We start from the raw sequence: 5591 nt of genomic DNA, 5'->3' as shown, positions 1-5591 counted from the left end.
AATTTTCAGTTCCAACAGCGTTTAGGAGGAGTGATCTCTTCTCACAATTTGTATCTACCAATTCAGCCACCACACAATAGTGTACGTGTGGTACCAGGTAGGATTCTACATGTGCTTATAAAAATACATGTGATGAATAGGCTACAGTGAAAGGGAGACAGGAATTCACATATTTGTTAACTTTAAAAACACATGGAAAACTATTTCAAAAAAAATGACTAGATTTATAACTCCTACCCTATATAATGCAAAAGGCAAGTCCAACTATACCCCATGCCTCTTCTGAACTGCTTCTATTAAAATTCTGTTTGGGTTATTTTTCTCCATCATATTAGGATTAGGTGACAGAGTCTATTAGGGTATAGGGAAGTGTTAGGGATTCAGTATTTCAAATGGAAAAGTGGAAAATGAATCCAATGTGTATGCAAATATATGCTACACAAAAATCCTTCCACTCTCATCCAGAACAATTACTTGACATTACCTTCGCCCCAATTAAGACACAATTAGAGGAGAAGAGTAATAAAATCTGTGAAAACATATCTCGAATGGATATTGCTCAGGAGTTCATAACTTTGGAGGTGGTAGAGGAGTTTCCAAAAGTAATGGACAGGGTAAAACTCCACAATCATGGAGCACTGTTGGCCTACAGACTTCGTGAGAAACTTCCTCTGAGGTTGGGCACTTGAAATATATGTTGTCAGGAGCTTTAGCTTCCTTTGTAGTGAGACCATCAAAGCTGGGTCTGCATCTATGTGACCTGGAGAACATGGTCTCTTAAATTTCAATGAACATTAAGCAGCAGTGCTGAATTCTCTCTTTGTAGATAACTTTGGTCACTGGGGCTAAGTGATTCCCCGTGTGGACTGTGAAGCTATTTGGCCATCCTCCACTTTTTGTTGTATTTCTTGCTGCTGCACTGGGAGTTTGGTATATGTTTCATGAAATACAAAAAGTTCAACTGGGACACAGTGCTGGAGGGAGTTCTGTCACATGTCGTGTGTCAGGGTCTGCGGGAGAATGCAACAAACAGTCTTCTATCCACATTGGTTGCCCCCTTGACCATAACAACCTGATTCTGAACATTGCCCTGAAATTTCTCCATATAACAAGATGCTTTCTCCATATAACAAGATCTTCTGCTGGCTGCACCATGTCAGTCACAACCAATTTGGAAGTCAATGGCAGAACCACATGGCCCCAACACAGATGTTTTATCACACACCTGCAAAACACTGCTCTATGAACAGTAATCAGCAGGCTCCAACTTACTGACATCTCTTTTCTACACCATTATCATGAAACCCAGTCAATCAAGGCACTGTCCGGTACACTCATATCAGCAACAGGACATCCAAAGATTCTCAAATGCCACCTGGTCATGGGAATTTCAAAAATGTCATTGTATTTATGTAGCCATTTTTCAAGGATGAAGTTGGAGGCACTGTGTGTTTAATTCATTCAGGAACCATAAAATGATGAGGAAGATCATTTCAATGAAAGCTCTGGAGAACTCTCACCGGCAAGGCTTCCCAACTATTTCTGCCAAGTCTTTCAAAATAAAATCATATGATATCATGGCTGAGATTCCCTGTGCTCTGTGGAAAGCCACCCTTGCTATAGATCTCAGTTTCCAAGGGTGAGTCTCAAGCGTGGCCTCCAAAAATTCCAACACATTTCATGGCCTCTGTGCTTCACTGATAGAAGAATGTTGTTTTTATGCTGACCATACTGGAGTTGAAAAATAATCCGTGGGTAAATTGAGAAAAAGACTTGAAGAGCGCCAGAGAGAAAGGGAGATTCAACAAGGGTGTTTTGAGTCATGGTTTACCCAGTCCCCCTGGTTAACTACACTTCTATCAGGCTTAGCGGGACCCCTGATCATCCTTATGGTGTTGCTAACTGTGGAAACTTGTTTGCTTAACCGCATAGTTTCCTTTCTCCAGGCTCAAATTGGACAGGTAAAACTCATGGTAATCAGACAGAAATAGACTCCACTGGCAGAAATAGAATGTGAGACCCCGCAATAATTATGACTCATTATTTTTAAGATTAAAAGTAGTCAGAAAAAGGAGTGGGAAATGAAAGAATAAAAGAAATTGAAATTGAAACGTAAAGAACCAGGTTTTGTAAAGCTTCCAAGTTGCACTAAGAACCTGAAATTCCTGTGGCATTTAAGACAATTCCCAGAACTGCCCATTAGATGTGTGCTGAAATCTTCCCTGACCACCTAGTTAAATAACAACCCCTTCCCAGAAACCATGCAGATCTGCACGTATATATCTCAGGGCTTCAACCAATTAGTTTAAATGTATAGCCCTTCTCAGGGCTGACCAATCATCCCCTGCCCGGCATGCTCCCGCCAATAAATTTGCTTATCATGTTTTAGAGTTGTTATTTGATTTTCCCTTGGTATATGATTATTTGCTAAAAGAAGATATGATGTATGTAAAGTCGCTGCCCTGTCTAAAGAATGTATATAAACTTTGCTCAAGTTATTCTCTTGGGTCTTTGTTCTTTGCTCCTCAGAAGTGAGCTCTGAGCCCCAGCATGCTGGACCCCCAATAAACCCTTTGCTGTTGCATGAGACATTCTCTTGTTGGTCTTTTCTTCTGCGGTTCACCCGGCCTTTACCGTTCCTGATTTCCATCAAGTGAGAATAGGGATTCTTTGGGACAAATGAGTTCTTCCAGGCCCTGCAGAGGTAGCCCATAGGTGCTTGGGTTTTCTCATGACTCCAAATCACATAAAGAATTTATACCTGAAAGTCAGTAGGTAGGCCTCAAATTGGAGAAGCAGAGCAGTATTAATGGCAGGGTTATTTGATCATTCCTGGTTCAAAGGAAGGGTATCCAAGCCACGCTGACTTTTGGCAAATGAGGGGCAAGGGAGCTTTTTTTGGACACTGTCTTGGGCTGCGCCCCTCATGGTAAATTCCAGCCAGAGGTTATGATGAGTATCTATATGGAAGAAGATGAGGCCCATGTGGGAGTGTTTTGGTTTTAATTGTGGTCATTTGTGTGGTGGTTGGAAGAGATGACTGGGTCCACCTGGGCCTGAACTCTGGTGTGATTCCCCTTAGAGATTAAGTTCTGGAATTTATCTCAAAGAAGTATTGCCATGAATTGTGTTGAGATTTTAGTAGGCCACGCATGAGTGTTGCCCTTGGAAACTGAGATCAGGGTCACTTTCCACAGAGCACTGGGAATCTCAGCCAGGATATCACATGATTTTATTCTGAAAGACTTGGCAACCATAGTTGAGATTCAAAACACACATGGACCTCATATGTAGAACTCAATGGTCCTGGCTTCATGTGACCTTTTGGCCACTCTTTGGGAAGCTTTGCCTGTGAGAGTTCTCCAGAGATTTCATTGAAATGAGCTTCCTCAACATTTACTGGCTCCACAATGAATTGAAACTCACAGTGCCTCCAACTTCATACTTGAAAAATGTCTAGATAAATACCGTGAAATTTTTGAAATTTCCATGACCAGGTGGCACTGGAGAACCTTTGAATGTCCTGTTGCAGTTCAAGAGTATACGACACAGTGACTTGATTGACTCGGTTTCATGAAAATGGTGTAGAACAGAGATGCCTGTAGTTGGAGCCTGCTGAGTAGTGGGACTAGAGCAGTGGTGGGCAGGTGTGTGAAAAAAAATAAAAAAAAAATAAAACATCTGTTGTGGGGCCATGTGGATCGGCCATTGGCTTCCAAATGGCATGTAACTGACATAGTGCAGATAGCAGACCATTATATGTAAAGACATGTTGTTATATGGAGAGGTTTCAGGGCAATGTTCAGAATCTAGTTGATATGGACAAGGGGGGAAATTGGGCAAGCTATGAGGGATAGAACACTGCTTGGTGCATTCTCCTGCAGACCCTGACACACCACACGTTACAGAACTTTCTCCAGCACTGTGTCATAGTTGAACTCTTTGTATTTCATGAAGCAACTACCAAACTCCCAGTGCAGGAGCAAGAAACACCATGAAAAGTGGAGGATGACTACATGGCTTCACAGTTCACACGGGGAGACACTTAGCGCCCAGTGTCCACAGTTTACATACAAAGAGAGAATTCATCACTGCTGCCTCATGTTCATTGGAAAATAAGAAACCATGTGTTCCAGGTCACATAGTTGCAGACCCATCATTGATGGTCTCACTACAAAGGAAGCTAAAGCTCCTGACAACAACATATATTTCAAGTGCCCAACCTGAGAGGCAGTTTCTGAAGAAGTCTTAATACCAGCAGAGCTCCATGTTTGTGGAGTGTTTACACTGTCCCCTATTTTGGAAACTCCTCTACCACCTCCAAGGTTGTGAACTCCTGAGCATTTTCCATTTCAGATATGTATTCACAGATTTTCTAATTCTTCTTCTTAATTGTGTCTTACTTTGTACAAAGGTAATGTCAAGGCATTGTCCTGGATGAGAGTGGGAAGATTTTTGTGCAGCACATATTTGGATACACATCAGATAAATTTTTCAATTTTCCATTCGAAATACTGAATCCCTGACATTAACTCATAAACTACTAGACTCTGACTACTAATCTTAATATGATGGAGAAAAATAACCCAAACAGAATAGAAATACAAGCAGTTCAGAGGAGGCATGGTGTATAGTTGGACTTGCCCTTTGCATGTTATAAATCTATTCAACTGTTTGTTGAAATAGTTCTCCTTGTTTTTTTAAAGTTAACAAATATGGGAATTCCTGTCTCCCTTTCGCTGTAGCCTATTGAGCACATGTATTTTTATATGCACACATAGAATCCTACCTGGTACCACACGTACATTCTTGTGAGGTGGTTGACTTGGCAGATACAAATTGTGAGAAGAGATCACTCCTGTTAAACACTTTTGGAACTGAAAATTCAACCTATGAGTGAGTATCCTAGATGAGCCATATAATACATAAATCCATGTTCAGTAAAATGCCAGGTTTAGCGTTTTACTAAAAAAAAGAAAGATTCTGAGCCCTTAAGCAGACTTTGGTCCAGTGATCAAGGGTCAGGGACAGAGGCATTGAAGTGCTCTGTCCCATAATGAAAGATACACAGACATTGAAAGCAACGACACATGACACAGACAAGACAAGACAATAAAGACAGGCAATGGACGTCCAATACTGAGACCAAAACTGAGTAGCCGGCAAAACCCAATGGGCTGGCAATACCGAATCCAAAACAAAATAGCACTGAGTCGAAGAGACTATTGTTCCTCGATTTCCTGACTCCATTCCCCAGGGACATGGCCTGTGGCTCTGTGACATGTCTGTCAGCCACACTCGGAGAGAGGGCTGATGGAAGAAAATATTGGGCTTAGACAAATAAGAGGAACATGGACCTGGGGAAAGGAGAAATCCATCACTCCTTCCTAGTAATCCCAGGATGCCCGGACCCATTGATGGGCAGAAATCTGCTCAGCAAGCTCCGGGCCAAAATAACTTTTAACCCTTAAGGGCCCCAAATGAAATTTCTAAATCCTTCAGTAAAAACTCCTATAGTCACGGCTTTAACAATATTAGTAGAAGATGAACATCCACTCTTCACACCCCCCAAGACAGATCAAACAGGTAAA

The sequence above is a fragment of the Callospermophilus lateralis genome, unplaced genomic scaffold, assembly GCF_048772815.1.
Source record: "Callospermophilus lateralis isolate mCalLat2 unplaced genomic scaffold, mCalLat2.hap1 Scaffold_399, whole genome shotgun sequence".
Classification (NCBI taxonomy): Eukaryota; Metazoa; Chordata; class Mammalia; order Rodentia; family Sciuridae; genus Callospermophilus; species Callospermophilus lateralis.
Note: the sequence above shows the minus strand (reverse complement) of the source record.